The following is a 17,990-nucleotide window of genomic DNA, read 5'->3' on the forward strand; positions in this document are numbered from 1 at the left end:
ACACCATCTTGGGAGATGAGTGTGAAAACAATTCTTTTTCCCCCAAAGATATCTTCGAACCTCTTCTGGATTAAGAGACTAATCCCTTTGGAGGTATCATAGGCACATTAAAGTGGACTTGGCTACCAAGTAAGTGTTCGAACCATGCATATTCACCACGATGGGTGGTCTAACCCTTTACTAAAAACAAGTTGTTTTAAGGTCAAGTTTAAAATTGATATGTCATTAACAAAATACAGTGTGCCAATAACAAATTACATGTCTTGAACAAAATAAAATGCATCCCAGAACAAAAATTAAGTACAAGGATAAAATGTTAAAGCAATAAATTTTGTATTTTGTTCTTTTTAGAATTTTTGATTTTATAAAATCATTGAAAAACTAAAAATAAAAAAATAAAAATGACCTAAAAAATGAATGAATATAAAATCAATGGATGCATATGTTAATAAAAAATGGCAGTGGTGATGTATTCTGGTTCAAAAAAAATTATGTGCGAGTCTCAAGCGACGTGAATGACAAAAAAAAATTGAGGGAACTGAAATTTTTTTGGTGCTGTTTATAAATATGTTAATATTTCTATGGACCTTTTTGTCCTTGGTTCCTAAAACTTGTCGAGGATCTTCAATGTAGTACAGAAAATCCAATAATTTGGAATGCCCATTTCTAAAGAAGAGTGGGCCGGACACTTTCTTTTAGAGTTATGTTTACGAGTTAAAATTTAAAACATAAATAGAGGTAAGCAACGTGGAACTAATGCTGAAAAACCGATTCAAACTAAGCATGTTTAAATTGTTAAACCGATTCCAAAATTTAATTTTAGTGTTTTGATACCAAATCAAACTAAAATTCAGTTATTTCATTTTCAATTTGGAAAACACACACACACATATATATGCACTTTGGTTTGGTTTTTGGTTCGAAAGCAATTCATAGGTTTCATGACCAAACACACACACACCTGAATCAATCTAATTCAAATCAATCATAAATAAAAATTCAAATCCCTAACCCTAATCTAATCACGTGATCAGTTGATCACTCACTACACCGTGACATCAAGACACCCGCCACCATCCACTGGCGCCACTGCTAAGGACTTCTTAAGTGGCCTCCCTCATATCTTCTCCTCCATTTTAGTCTTTGTGGATTCTCCAAATAATTATAACCTTGTTTAATGTTTTTTTTTCCTAGCCAAGAATTAGTAGAGCATGATCAAGCTAATTTAAATATGGGAGATGGTTGTATTTGTGGTAGTTTTAAATCAAAAGATTGGCTTGTGTTTTTTGATGATGTATGTTTTGGCCATGGTTGAGAACAAAATAAAAGCCAAGTTTAATGAGATAATCTATTCGGCCAAGTGAAAAAAAAAAAGAAGAGAAAGTAGAGGCCGAGAGTTACAAAAGAAAAAAAGTTTGTGTCCGAAGTGTTTTTCAATATTTATATGTTTGTGGGAATGAAAAGGATCAAAGAAGTTGAGTTATGTTGTTTAAAGTGAAAGAATGATGTACTTGGATGCATACTTGTGTATTGGTTCTTTGCTGTTTTAGTTGCTCTACTTCGTTTAATTCTTAACCTTTTCTTTATACTTCTTTCTTTTTACCTTATCTATAGCCAAGCCCATTACAACCTTGTTAAAGATTTTTTGATTCATAAATTGCTTGTATATTTTTGGTAGTGTATTCAAGATTGAAAAGCAAGCTTATGATTGAACATAGTTAAACACATGAACCATAAATACTTGAGTGTTGGAGTGTATACTAATAAAAGGATCTATTACTTTGATATGCAGCTATTTCACTACTTTTATGTTTTGGTTATTTTTAACTTATTTCTTGTATATAATGTTTATACTCTTTGATATTGTTATTGTTGGGAGGTTAGGAGAAAAGTTATTCACTTAAGTGATTTTTCTTTGCATAGTTTCTTTTTAAGTTTTCATTGCACTTAGTTTTGCTTTTTTTCTTTTAATCTTTTCTTTTTCTTTTTTGCTTTCCTTACTCGTGGACAAGCAAGAGCTAAGTGTGGAAGAATTTGATGCACTAATAATTTACGATATTTTTCATACCTTATCCTTAGTCTCTTGTATACATTTTATGTCTAACTATAGCTCATTTTTCATGTTTTCGAATTATTAGAGCTTTGGAGACAAAAAAAAAATATAAAAAGGAAGTAAAAGGACTTGTTTTAACATTGTTTTTGTGTTTTTGGAAAATTTGACCTTTAGTCCTTCAAGAATTTTTATCTCAAGATTGGTGAAACCAAAAAATCTGAATTTTTTTAGAAACATTCTAGACTCATTGGAGTACTAGCATGAATATTTTCATAATTTTCAGATGTGCATTTTGGCTGGAAACAATTCCCAAAGTCTGATCGACCTAGATAAAATTCTAGGCGTCAAGAGAGATTTGAGAAGCCGGTTCGATTTATCATTTCTCACTAGTGTTTCCAATTCTATGTCTACTTTACTTTTACGACAATGTCTTGTCCAAGAGACGACACGGAAATAAAGATCAAAGAAGAAGATCTCTTTGAACAATGCCCTAAAGAAGGAAAATTTAGTAACAGTACGGACAGACTGCAGTGCTAAATTTCCAGATTGAACTTTCGACCTTGTTCTACATATTATGGAAGATCCAACCGTTAGATCTTTGAGATTTGAACCGTTCAAGCATCATGAACAGTGAGCTCGCAATTTATGAAAATGTCCCTGGGAATTGCCAATTTTCCAATCCGAGAGAGTTGAAGTTCTATCATATTTCTACCAAGCCCACAAAGGTTTAAGTCAAGTTTGAGTCCAAAAACGAGCCCAAAATCAAAGTCTAGCAGCCATGTCCTTTCCTAACCCTAGCTGCCGCGCCTACAAAGGAGGAAAAGAAGCTTCCTTGCCCACCTACCTTTCCTTTTCTGAATTTTAGAATATTTATAGCCTTTCGCTTAGAGGTCTTTCCTTTTGTTGCATAACTCTTTCAAAAACTTGGCATCTTTTGGTACGTGGCAAATTGCATCAATTAATGGAATGTTGATATCGACTTTACAAAATAATTCCAAAAGTTCTCTCTTTTTTTTTCTTGTTTTGTTTTTACGCTAAAAGCACTAACTGGAAAGGGTGGAGTTAATTCATAATTGGAAGTTTTGGGATTGAGAATTTGATGGTAGTTCTATTGACCAAAGTGACAGCATTCAAGTCCAAGGCAAGCAAAAGGCCAGAATATTTGATAAAGATCAAGCTAGTTTAAGTAAAGGGGTACATTCTTACAATTCTAGTGATACACATTGGCAAGAAGGAGGAAGTTGCACTACCAGAAATTCGCTAAATAGCAACGGATTTACAGACGGAATATGTTTGTCGATAATTTGAGGTCGAAATTACCGACGGACACTTTTCCGTTTGTAATTCAGTCGATAACTACCGATAGAAACTTTTTAGTCTGTAATTCAGTCGGTAACTCCTGACAGAAAATTTTCGTCGGTAGTTACCGACTGAATTACGGACGAAAAAGTTTTCAAATTAAAAAAAAAGGCGGGTTGCTGACGTGGAGGTTTTGGTGAGTTATTTTTTCCGACGGATTCAAAACGAAAGGCCGTACAGTGACGTGACCGGTTCGCCGTTTAAATTGCCGACGGACTCATCGAGGGATTTGAAATGGCAGATCCGTATGGTGACTTTTTTCGTCAGAATAATCGACATAATCACCGACAGAGTTTCCGTCGGTAAAACCGTCGGAAAAAGTTAATATATGACAGCTCTGTCGACCCTCTCCTCCCCTATTTCTCCTTCTTCTTCCTAATCTCAACTCTCCCCATCTGCAAACAACCAACCCCCCCCTCCCAAAAAAAATATCCCTCATATTAGCACAACAAGTTATATTTCTTGAAGTTTTGTGGTCACAACATCCGTGTTCTGATTTACCGACAGATTTTATCAATTTTTATAAGTAATTCTATCTTTTTAAATTTTAATATTTAATTAAATGTCAATTTTATTGTTTTTTTAGTATATGTATTTTGTTAGTAGATGTACATGTTTTATTGTTATTTCTCAAACAAACTTGTAGTAAATGAATGTATAATTCTATACCTGTTATGGTTTGTTTTAGATTTTGTAAGATTGTATTTGTTTGTAAATTGTTAAAACTTTATGGAACTACCAAAGTACATGTGCTATTTTGAAATAATTAATAGCTTGCTTAATGGATCCGTTTAAAGTTTTATCAATGATATTGCAGAGTGGTAATTTCTGTAAATTTATATATTTTAATTTGTATGGACGTTGATAAATGATAATGAATATTTAATATTCATGAGAGTTGTGATTGGTTTGTTGGATAATCTCGAAGGAAAGTAATATTGTTGCAAGTTTATTTACCTGACTTAGTTAATTAATACATGATGTCATCATAATTTTATAGAGGTTCGATATAAGTCATGGATGATCGTTCATGGATGTATCGAGAGTCACCCCAAGGATTACGGAGGATGGATTATTGTAACGAGGTTAAGGGTTTTATTAATTTCACAACATCTATTCTCAAAAATTTTACTCGAGGCGGTATTAGGTGTCCATGCAAGAAGTGTCAAAATAAAAAATATCTGCATCTAGATGTTGTAATGATGCATCTTCTACACAAAGGGATTATGGAGAATTACTAGTGTTGGTATGCATATGGAGAAGTATTTGGTAGTAAGAGGAGAATGGGAGAAACGGTGGTTGAGTCTACTTCTAGCGCTAGCAACATGCATGAAGCGGCAAATGACAACACTAATCCTTACAACAATATGGTTATGGATGCAATGAGAATGAATCAAGGTAATGTCAGTCAATGTCCAATCATAGAAGAAGAACCTAATGCAGATGCAGCTAGGTTTTTTGATTTGTTGAAAGATTCAGACAAACCATTATGGGATGGCTGCACGAACCATAGTAAATTATCAGCCGTAGCACAGGTGTTCACTATTAAGTCAGATCACGGGTTGAGTAAGGTCGGGTATGACAAGATTATTGAATGGGCAAGAAGCATTTTACCTGAAGGGAACAGGCTGAAAGAGAACTTCTATGCTGCGAAGTCCATGATGAAACCCCTCAGTTTAGGATACCAGAAAATTGACATGTGCCCTAACTTCTGAATGTTATACTACCTTGAAAATGTTGAGATGACCGAGTGCATGACATGCGGGCATTCCCGTTACAAACCTAGAACTGGCAGGGGAAAGACTCTAGTGGCATATAAAAAACTTAGATACTTCCCGATCACACCTAGACTGCAGAGGTTATTCATGTCACCAAGGACTGCTGAGCACATGACATGGCATCAAACACATGATGTGGTTGATGGAGTGATGGTGCATCTTGTTGACGGCAAAGCGTGGAAACTCTTTAACAGTGTGCATCCTTAATTTTCAGCTGAATCAAGGAATGTGCGTCTTGGGTTGTGTACAAACAGATTCAACCCATTTAGGTCATTTGCTGCTCCTTATTCTTGTTGGCTGGTCATACTCACAGTTTATAACTTGCCACCGGGAATGTGTATGAGGCCAGAGTTTATGTTTTTATCTACTGTCATACCCGGTCCAAGTAGCCCGGGGCGGAATATAGATGTTTGTCCTCGACCGTTGATTGATGAATTGGCGCAGTTGTGGTCCTCCAGAGCTCTGATTTATGATATATCGAGGAAACAAAATTTCCTTATGAGGGCGGCTTTGATGTCGACTATCAATGATTTTCCAGCTTATGGAATGCTTTCTGGTTGGAGCATGCATGGAAAACTCGCATGGAAAACAACAAGGCATTCACGCTAGCAAATGGAGGTAAAGCTTCTTTTTTTGACTGTCACCGTCACTTCTTGCCCCTTAATCACAAGTACAGAAAGAACAGAAAAGATTTCTTTGCTGGTAGAGTTGAAAAAGATGTTGCATCCCCCCATCTTTCTGGTGAAGAATTGCATGATGTTGTCTCAGAGTATAGTGACATTGTGTTTAGCCTTCAATCAAGTAAGCAAAAGTTTCCTGGTTTTGGTTTGACCCATAATTGGGTAAAGCGAAGTATCTTTTGAGAGCTTTCTTATTGGAAGACCAATATGCTCCGCCATAACCTTGACGTCATGCACATTGAAAAGAACATGTTTGAGAACATTTTCAACACCGTCATGGATGTGAAGGGGAAGATAAAGGACAACATTAAGGCTAGATTGGATATAGCTTTATACTGTAACCGTAAAAATATGAATTTGGTTTATGATGAGTCACGAGTCGCAAAACCAAAAGCAAGCTTCGTGTTAGAGAAAAACGCACAACTGCTAGTCTAAAAATGGCTTAAGAGTCTGCGTTTTTCGGATGGACATGCATCGAACATATCAAGGCTGGTTAATATAGAGGACTGCAGATTGTATGGAATGAAGAGTCATGACTGCCACGTGTTTATGGAAACACTCATCCCATTAGCTTTTCATGATTTGTTGCCAAATGGAATATGGGATGCACTCACGGAGATCAGTCATTTCTTCAGAGATATATGCTCCCGCAAGTTGAATGTTGATCACATTGAGAGGCTTCAAACGAATATCATCGAGCCACTATGCAAACTTGAGATGATATTCCCTCCATCATTTTTTGACTCAATAGAGCATCTCCCTATACATCTACCATTCGAGACAAAAGTTGGAGGACCGGTCCAATATAGATGGATGTACCCATTCGAATGGTTAGATATTACAATTGCAATGTAATTCATATATAAAAGTATTTTATATGTTTTTCTTTATTGAAAATACTTGATTAATATTTCAATGCAGGTACTTGTTTAATCTCAAGAAAAAGATTAAGAACAAGACGCATGTTGAGGCTTCGATATGTGAGGCCTATATTGTTGAGGAGATCTTAACATTTATCTCGTACTATTTCAAACCTCATCTGAGAACGAGAATCAATCGCATTCCATGGCATGATGATGGCAGTGAAGTGTCTTCCAGTGGGAACTTGTCAATATTCTCCAATACTGGGCGACCCACACCTAAAAATATCGTAAGAGGAAGATATTTTTTGAAAATAGAGTTCAAACAAGCACACAACTATGTTCTATTTAACTATGATGAGCTGAGACCTTTTATTCAGTAAGTTTATACTAATTAAACTTTGTTAGTAATATATTGTTAATTATATATTGTAATATCATACACTCATGATCACTTGTAGGCAACATCAACAATATTTGCTCTCTAATAACTCATAGCTGACCGAATCCCAGATCTTTCAATTACAAGATGAGCAGTTTGCCACGTGGTTCAAAACACATGTAAGCACTATCACAAACTCATTCTAACTTGCAAAATTATTGTACGTATGCATGTCATTACGAGATTCTCGTTCATTTACTGTTTATTGATGTACATTACATACAAGGTTTATCAAATGGGAAGGAGTGCGCCTAAGTCATTGTCTTCACTAAGCCTGGGGCCTGAAAGAAAATGTAAGTGCTACAACGGGTATTTTATCAATGGATATGTTTTCCATACTGAAGAATACAGGCAAGAAAGAAAGACATACAACAGTGGTGTTTGTGTTAAGGGATCCACTAGTAGTGAGTTAGAAGTTGACTACTATGGTAGATTAGAAGAGGTCGTCGAACTGCAATATCATAACGAGCAGAATAGAGTATTTTTATTCAAATGCTATTGATATGACACGACTGACAGAGGAATCAGAGTTGATCCGCACTATGGTCTGGTCAAAATCAACTCAAAAGCTAGACTCCGCAACATAAACGATGTCTTTGTTTTTGCAAAGCAATGTCAACAAGTTTATTACAGATACACCCCTTCATTTAGAAAGGATCGATCAAGAGTGGATTGGTTGTCCATTTTAAAACAGAAACCCCGGGGTCGTGTCGAGGTTATTCAGGATAAGAACGAAGACATAAGTGTGCGAGATGAAGTCTTTCAAATTAGTGAATTGGTTGAACCATATCAAGTTGCTCCTTCGATTGAATTGGAAGAAAATTCAAATTTTCATGTTTTCGATGATAGTCTTGTTGATGTTGACACAAAGGAGTTGAATTTTATTTTGAGCTCTAGCGGACAAGCAAATGTTGATGAAGAAGATGATATCCATATTGAAGATTGCGATGAAGGTGATGACAATTCAATTGATGACGAAGAAGAAGAAAATTCTGACTAACTACCACAATGAAACCCTATGTAAAACCCTTTTTTTCATGTAATTTAGATTATGGATGATATATTTTGAAACATAAAATATTTATTACTTGAAATAATTACTTGAAATGCCACAATTACGAAATAATTACTTGAAATAATTATTGATCATGGATGATATATTTTGTAACACGAAATAATTACTTGAAATGCCACATTCATCGATGCCCATACCGCCATATTTATAGCCGTTGGCATTTCACAGAGAATTCGAAAATAATTAATTGAAATGTCACATTTACCGATGCCCATACCGACAAATTTATATCCATCGACATTTCACAGAGAGTTCAAAAATAATTACTTGAAATGCCACAATCACCGACGTCAATACCGATGGATATAAGTCCATCGGTACGTTGTCGGCGGGTCAAGTTTACCGACAACATTACTGACGGACCGCGCGAATTCCAAAGGGTTGTGCATTAAATGCATCTCTGATTGCGTCAGCTTGCCGATGAAATTACCGACGGACCACGAAAAATATGGAGGGTCATTAAAAATTTTGGTGCGAAATTCAAAATTTACCGATGGATTTTTGACACCTCACCGATGGAATAAATTAAAATAATAATTAATTTTATTTTCCGTTGGTGAATCCGTCGGTAAAACTGGCATATAAGTTTCCCGGGCCGCCGCTTCAGTTCATTTTTTCTTCTCCTCAGTTTTTCACTGATTCTTTTCCTCTCCGTTCTTCAAAGGTTTCACCAGCAATCTCTAGCAACTTTTCTCGTGTATCTCCATTAGTTTTTGCTATTTTTTTTGCAATTTTTTTTGTTTTGGTGTATTTTTTGTAATATAGATAAAGTCTATAGTTTTTTTTTTTGCATAATTCATTGCTAAAGTCTATAGTTTTTTTTTTGAATTTATTGAATATTTTTTATTGTTGTATTGGCATAATTATTATTAGTTAATTTGTTGAATATTTATTGTTAATGTTGAATTTACCATAGAATTAGTAATTAAATATGTTGGAATAATTATTAATTTTACTCTATTATTGCATGATTTATGTTTAATTTTTTTCATTTATTTTGATTGTTATTCTAGATTTTTTTAATTTATTGTTTTGTTGTATTGGCATAATTATTGAATAATTTTTTGAATTGTAATTGTTAATGTTGAATTTACCTTAGTATTAGTAATTGAATATTTTGAAATAATTGTTAATTTTACTCTATTATTGCATGATTTATGTTTAATTTTTTCCATTAATTTTAATTGTTAGTCTACAGTTTTTTTTATTTATTGAATATATTTTATTGTTGTATTGGCATAATTATTATTAGTTAATTTGTTGAATATTTATTGTTAATGTTGAATTTACCATAGAATTAGAAATTGAATATGTTGGAATAATTATTAATTTTACTCTATTATTGCATGATTTGTGTTTAATTTTTTCCATTTATTTTGATTGTTATTCTACAGTTTTTTTTTAATTTATTGTTTTGTTGTATTGGCATAATTATTGAATAATTTGTTGAATTGTAATTCTTAATGTTGAATTTACCTTAGGATTAGTAATTGAATATGTTGGAATAATTAGTATAGATTGGGTCAATTGGTTGTGGCTTTTGTTAATAGGTGCACCATTGTGGATTTGGGTAATATCCAATATAGGGGTGCTGTCAAATTTTTTTTTAACATTTGAATTTAATTATATAATTATTTGTATAAAATTGTGTAGATGCGTAGAATGAAAACCAAAGTTGGTCGCTCACGTACGATCGCAGCTAGTTCGTCTAGCAGAGATGATGATATTTCCTTAGGTGCCTCTTAAGTTTGTTAAGGTTTTAATTTTTTTAAAAAAAAATTACAACATAATTTATGAAGTAATCACTATTTAATTTATTTCATTTCTTTTCAGGTTCACAAATATTGAGGCTGCCCGAGTAATATCATCGGCGTTTAAATCGTCGATGGAGATTCTATTGTTTCAATGGAGTCAGATATCCAAGCATCCTGAATGGATGCATCAAATCGATGCATGGTTTGACAGATTTCAGGTTGGTGTTACTTTATAATTTTCGGCTTATTTCTAATAAATTATTAATATAATTGTAAATAAATTATTATTTTTATTTAAACTTCTTTATTTATACACAACACACATTCTGCTAAGACAGTGAGCATAACACTGTTGTGAGGAGGGTATGGAAAAATCACGCGACAACTAGGTAAGATCAAAAACAATACAAGATTTTTTTAGATAAAAATTTATGTTTTGAAATGTAATTTTTGGTTGCGTGAAGTAGGTTGCGTGATTTTTAGTATGAAGCACAAAAACAGGCAAAAAAACCACGAGGGATAGGGGTTTCCAAGGCTGGAACTATGTTGCGGTTTGGAGGGATTTCAAACCAATATACATCTCGGAAGATATATGGTTGCACTATCTTGAGCACGTGACGTCTGAGCAGTTCACATGACGCTCACAGTCCGATGCTAGCAACCGGAATCGGCCAATTCATGGCTCGGTGACAACACACATTGGCGGCACATGCGAAACGGATGATATGATTAATTTAAATGAAATATATTGTTAAATTAAGTTGTAGTTAATATATCTCTTTTCATTATAGGCTGCATCTCTTGGATGTGAGTTGAGCTCAATGGAGCTGTTTGTGGGGACAAACGTGCGGAGTCAAGACCACCAAAAAGGGGTGCAACAGTTCGTTGACAACCATGCTCAATATTTCATGATATGTTTGTTCAACCATTTTATTTTGTAAGTTATTATGTTTATTGAATTGAATATGATGATTGCATTTTTTTATTTTCAGGAGACCTATAATAATCGATTGAAGAAGAGATACGGGGACGATATTTTGACCCATCCGGAATTCGATCTGGATTTGTGGATAGAGGTTGGATAGTCAGGTGGACCCGATAAAAATTAGGTTTACAGGCTCTCCAACACTACGGCCGACAACTTGCGGTCGACCCATAGTGTTTCAACCATTGGGAGCTCCTAATCAATATCGAGCTCCCAATATAAGGAGTTTGTGGCCTTGCAGCAACACACGACTCAACTCACCGACAAATACGACCACCTATCAGCGGAGTACGCACAACTTAAAGCATCTTGTGCACAACAAAGAGCGGAGTCTGAGCAAATCAAAGCGTCTCAAGCACAACAAACAACAGAGTATGAACAACAAAAAGCGACTTATGAACAACAAAAAGCGGCTTATGAACAGCTTCGCGAAATGGTCATGAACATGGTAACATATAGTGGAACATGTGCGCTTAATCCTTTTTGGCCATATAACCATCAGCCTCCTCCTCCTCCTCCTCCTCCTCCTCCTCCTCCTCCACCTTTATATTAATTTGTAATAAACATTATTTACCTTTAAAACTTCATTTAATATTATTTTTGAAACATATTTAGTTTGTAATGAATATTATTTAACTTTGATTTTTTTTATGTTTAATATAAATTTTATTTGCATAATTGGTTTTTATTACCATTAAGTTATATAGTTTTATATTATATATTCTAAATAATTTTTTAAAAACAAATTTAGAAAAAACTATTACCAAGTGTTTTACAGATGGAATTAATCCGTACAGTAGCATTCACAGACAGCCTTACTGACGGAATTAATCCATCGGCATTTGACAGTAGCTACCGCACTTACCGATGAATTTACAGACGGATATATTCGGTCGGTATTTCATACACTCACCGATAGATTTACCGACAGTATGTAGCCGTCGGTAAATCACGATATCACCGACGAAATAAAAATCCGTCAGTATATTTCAAGCGGGAATCTTTTTTTTTAGCACACAAATTCCGTCTGTAAAACCATCGGCAAATGATTTTTTTGTTTTTCTGATCAATATAGTGATGGAATGGTGAATCACCGATGAAAGGAAGGCCGACAGACATAATCCGTCGGTGAGGACGTTGGTAAATAAATCACCGACGAACTTCAAATCGCACACCGATAGAATATGTCCGTCGGTAAAACTATGAAATCTTGTAGTGTTGCAACCAATAAATGAAAATAATCTTATAATTTCAAGTGGCAAGAGAAGTTAATTGTAATTGTCATTGTTTTTATTTTAGTTGGTAGGTATCTAGTAAATAACTGTAATATTTATTTCTTTTTAATATAGAATGTATGTCTGGATTGAGTATATTGTAATGAAAAATTCTTTGATTTGGTGTGATTCCAAAATGAGAGTGATTCTTTAGAGTGGTGTGAGGCTATTTGTTTCATAATTTCTTGCAATCTTTATTTTTCTGCAATAAAATATCAGACTTCTTTCCCTTTGTCAATTCTTTCTTTCTGCTATCTTTTCTACTAAATCCCAGAATTGATAACTTGGTTCTTCTTGATATCGCTTGGCATTAGAATTACCTTGGTTTACGATGTAGAAGTCTCGCCATTAGAAGAGGTTGGTGAATGTAAATCTTTCTTTTTGTTGAAGGGTGCAAGTTCCAATTCTTTTTCCTCTTCCATGTTAACTTCTTTCTGTTTTCATTCACTAAGAGTTTTTCCACCTCGAAGTTCAATTGCATCTACATTTTATGTTATTTGTGAAGGAGATTGATTCATCATTTGAGCTTCTAATCTTTTTATGGACGAAGCCATTTGCCCTACTTGATTTTCAATGTTATTTGCCTTTCGCTGCAAAGAGTAAACATGTTGCTGCAAAGATATTTTGCTAGTAGCACAAAGCTTCATCATCTCTTTAATTTCATTCCAATCATCATCATTAGACAAACCATTAGTATTTTGGTTTACAGGGTAATCCGGTTGTTTATAGTGGAAAGATTGTTGTGAATAGAATTCAAAAAGGTTAGGATGTCGGTTTTAAGGAAGGTAATTTGGGTTACCATAACAGAAATTCAGGTTATCTCTCCATCTAGGATTGTAAGTTTGAGAAAAAGGATCATATTTCCGTTGAGGTTGAGAGTTAAAATTACTACCTCCTATAACATTAAGTTATGCTACTTGTTCATCATGCATCTATGATGTAACCATATTATTCGATAATTTCACCCACATCTACCTAATGTTTTGTCCATGTTTTATATATAAAATGCCTTGATATTCTTTGTTTTATGTTTTGAAGGCATTTTTGGATGAAAGATGCAAAAAGGAGTAAATTGGAAGTAATTGGCAGATTTGACGTTCAGTCAATGTCTTGTGCAGAGTGTGAGTTCTAAAGGTCGAAATGAAGTGATTTTAGTTGCACTAAAAAGCTAACATCCATACCTTTCTGGAAATGTAATGCAAGAAAAATAAAAGGAGAAAGATCATGGAAATCACATCTTGCAAAGTCAAATCTCACATTCTGCCAATGTTGACCTTTGGCCATTCAAAATTTAATATCTTGAGCTACAAAAGTCCAATTGATGCAAACTCAATTTTCTTGGATTCCTAATTCAAAGACCTATCCACGCTCCAACGTTCAGCCAAAAACAATGTCATATGAGGGAGATATGATTTTCCAAAGATGACAACTGAATTCTGCCAGCAAACAGGTTTCGTGATGAAACGAGTCCAAATTACAATCCGAAGCATCTAAACCAACATCCAAGTTTTATATCAGCAATTTAGCTCCTCTAAGTCAGAGTTTGAAGATTTCATGCAAGGCTATTTCTCCTTTTTAGGAAAAATAGTTATTGAAGTACTTAAATATAAACTGTCAACTTAAGGAAGGACTATTTTGTAAAATAGAGACTAGGGTTTCTTAGCATATAAAAAGAAAGAGAGAAGGGGCAGCAGCCAGCAGAAAAGAGGGAGAGTAGAAGGAGGCAGCATCCAGCAGAGAATAAACACAAAATTCTCTCCTCTACAAACCTAGAAATCATGCTCTTTTCATTCTTTAGAAGTAGTTGTTCAATAGTTATGCAAAGCTAAGCTCTTTTCTTGGTTACAAGGACACAACAAACCTTCGGATTTCAAGAACCGTGAGATTTATTCTTCCTTCTATTTTCAGTTTATGTTATGAATGAGTATGATTGTTTTCCTATGTATATTTCCTATGATTGTTGTTGATGATTGCTAGAGCGGACTCTAAGTTATTGTTGTGAAAAATCTATTGCTAAGTTTAATATCAAAACCGGAGTTGTGATATATGAACTTGTGAAGCAACTAAGTTTGATAATTGTGACGGAACTACGTTATTGAACCTAGGGAGAACATTTGAACAAAGTGACACAAGTTGCGGACAGCTTGTATGTTAATCTTGATGAAATTATCTAGTTCTTAAAGCTACCATTAAATTGAATCATTAGTGCGGATACTTTGATTGTTTGTTGGTTAGGATTAGTTATACGGCGGATCCGTTAATTAATCAACGTTAAGAAAAGATAAAATTTCAGAACATAAACTATAATTTTTGTTTCAAGGATCAGTTCTAATTTCCGTTGGTGAATATGTGCTTGTGACCAAGGTTTGTTTTCTTGATAAGTTTCGGTTTTAATTGATTTTGTTTGCTAGTTTAATTGCTGCCATAGTTTAGATAATCACAAACCAAATCCCCCCAATTACATAACGTACAACATAAAAATCTGACTTGAAACTTCCTCGTGGGATCGATCCCTTACTTGCTCTATACTATCTTGTGTGCTTTAAGCTAGGGTAATTAATTTGTGCGACCGCGACATCGCAACAATCTGAGAACAAAATTCAACAGTGTGATCATTCATGTTGAAAATAGAAAAAGTTTGAGAAATAGCAACACCATACATCAAGGATCTAACAAAGGAAGTAAGTTCTTTTTGGCTAGAAGAGAGAACTTGAATTTGAGATTCTAAGTTAGAACTACTTACCTCGTTTACTCGTTTGGTGTAGGCGTCAGTTGTCGTACCAAAATTCTTTGAGTTTGTTGCCATGTTGGAGATCAAATAACGAGCATCTTTCAGGGTTTTCTCAACCAATACACCAACACTTGCTGCATCAATTATACTCTTATCTTGTGGCATCAATCCTTTATAGAAGTATTGAATAAGCAATTGATTGGGTATCTGATGATGTGGACATTGATTGTACAGTTTTTCAAATCGATCCTAGTATTTGAAAAGAGTTTCGCCATGTAATTGTCAAATACCACATATTTCCTTCCTTATGTTTATGGCTCGAGAAGCAGGAAAGTACTTTTCAAGTATAAACACCCAACAAAAAAATAAAGCCAAAAATGACTCCATCACGTTAAATCGACAACAACATAGTTTTTGGCTGTCAATTTCTAAATTGACAGTGACATAGTTTGGCTGCCGATTTTTAAATCAATAGTGACACTATAAAATCCAATAAAAATTAGTGTTGGACCGACCTATTCTAACGGAAAATTAGAATAGAAACCAATCTAAGATAAGCTAAAAGGGGAATAAGGATAACCATTGTCCAGCAACCAAACACTCTACCTTATTTAAGAGGGGGTATAAATAAAAGGGGAGAGAGAGAGAGAGAGGGCGACTTTTCCTCTTCCCAACCCAGCTACAACAGCTGCATGTGTTCAACTGTAATGTCTTGCCCCTTTCCTCCTTCCCATAAAGAGTTGAACCAAACCCAGGTGCATGTGCCTTCTTTAAGCATGAGAGAGAGGAGAGAGAGCTTGGGAGGAGGCTGAACAGCTACAAACATGAATGGAGTATAGGCCTAGATCCGTTGGGAAGCTGACAGGAGGGGAGAAACCGAATGAGATGAAGAAGAGGAAAAAAAATTGAGAGAAAAAGGGAAGAAATATTGTCAAGCCCTTCCCAAAACTACTTAGATCCGTGAGGTATACACCATGACATTTCTCCATCTGTTCTTGAGTATTGGAAACGAAAGGAAGAAGAAAACCATAAGGGAGTGCCCAAAATTTGTACACCAACTATTAAAGAAAAAACTAAGCTAAAATGAGGGATAAAAAATGGGGTTGAATAAGTGATCTAAACCCAGAACATTCAACAAGAGAGATGGATAATTTTGAATACACAAACCTAGTAAGAGGACTGGCCATAGTGAGGGCTGGATAAATTCTGAACTTAAGTAACAAAGTGCATAAATGATGATCTTATCAGAACTCTAGAGACATACTTGAACCAAAAACAGAATCATACGTGAGTTAATGATGAAATTTATGCATATTGAGTTGCTGAAGTTATATGTAAATATGTTAAATTAATGTTAAGTGCAAATTGGTGTTGTTAATAAACCTTGAAAGGCATGTTGCAGCTGAAACATGAATTGCACTAATAATGTTTTGGTTTTGTTGGTGTGATGAATGGACATGGGTAGTAGTGAATCAAAGAATAGATGTGTGTTTGTGAATTGTGATTGTGACTATGCTTGTATATAATATGATGAATTGTATGTACAAATTTGGGAGTGTTGGGCAATAATGTTCCGACCAAGAAAGGAGAGATAAACCATGAAGAACTATGCATAATGAACACACTTAGAGTGACAAGAGCTGAATTAGAAATAAGACCCTTATGTGTTGAAGAATTATTATGAGTTGTGTTGATGCATTACCAAGTTACAATTGAGAATGTAAAAGTGTATTGTTGTAGCAATGCTAGATGCCGATATTGGAAAAAATGATTTGGGAAAACCTTGCTAAATGAACATGTGTCGATGTTTGTGTTGGTTATGATGAATGATAAATGGAGTGTAATTCGATGAGGTTCTATGTCCATCTAGGTTAAGAAACATTGGTAGAGGGAAGCCTTGCATAAGTCTTACGCTTGGCCGAAAGTAAGAAGTGAAACCAGAAACGACTCAATTGTCGTTGTCAATTTCTGAATTGGAAGCGACAGGGTTACGTTGATCATTTCTGAGTCGGCAACGACTAAATTTTCATCAATAATTTCGTTGTTAGCAGCAAATTAGTTCTCACTGCTGAAATGTGGTGTCAATAATGAATCAGATCTCATTACCGAAATGTGGTGTCAGCAGTGAATTGGTTCTCGCTGACGAATCTATGTTCTAGTGAATCAGTTTGCTAGTGAATCTGTGTCACCATCGAACTAGTTTCGCTAACAATTCTGCGTTCCAATGAATCAGTTCGCTAGCGAATCTGCGTTACTAGCTAACCAGTTTTTGCTAACTAATTTCTGCAACAGATTTATGTATCTGAATTGGTTCGATGATTAAAACGATTGCATTATATGATTGTGTAAAATGTGGAACACTTGAATATGAATAAGTGGATTCTTGAAATATATATGGTGATGAGTCATGTGATTTCAGAATGCAAATGTGCTAATTTGTGCCATTGATGTATTAGGTGATGCGATAGGAATTGGACCTTTGACTGCACAAGGACACCCCACAGGAGGGACAAATACCTTTCTTTTATATAACGTTAATGTTCTGAAATAACTTGTTTGAGGATGATATATTATTTCATTATGAAGAATGTGAAATCGATCATGAAATGTTGATTGAATCTTTGATGAATGTTAAATCGACTATGAAATGTTGATTGAGTTGTTGATGAATATTTAATCGATTATGAAATTTTGATTGAGATATTGATTAGTTTCGGCTAATGGCCTCCGAGATAGACGACCGTGTTGTGATTGATGATTAGCTTCGGCTAATGGCATCCAAGATGGATGACCGAGTTGTGATTAATGTCTAGCTTCGGCTAATGGCTTCTGAGATGGATGACCGGGTTATATTTGATGATTAGCTTCATCTAATGGCACCTAAGATGGATGACCGGGTCATGATTGATGGTTAGCTTCGGCTAATGGCACCCGAGATGGAGGACTGGGTCGTGTTTGATGATTAGCTTTGGCTAATGGCAATCGAGATGGATGGCCGA

The 17,990-nt window shown here is 34.8% G+C and overlaps 1 pseudogene; it reads left to right on the top strand.

Moving 5' to 3' along the window:
- Nucleotides 1-5,340: 5,340 nt before the first annotated feature.
- The window catches only part of LOC133682452 (uncharacterized), a 213,147-nt pseudogene continuing 200,497 nt past the window's right edge, over nucleotides 5,341-17,990 (top strand).

Source organism: Populus nigra, chromosome 2 (genome assembly GCF_951802175.1).
Source record: "Populus nigra chromosome 2, ddPopNigr1.1, whole genome shotgun sequence".
NCBI lineage: Eukaryota > Viridiplantae > Streptophyta > Magnoliopsida > Malpighiales > Salicaceae > Populus > Populus nigra.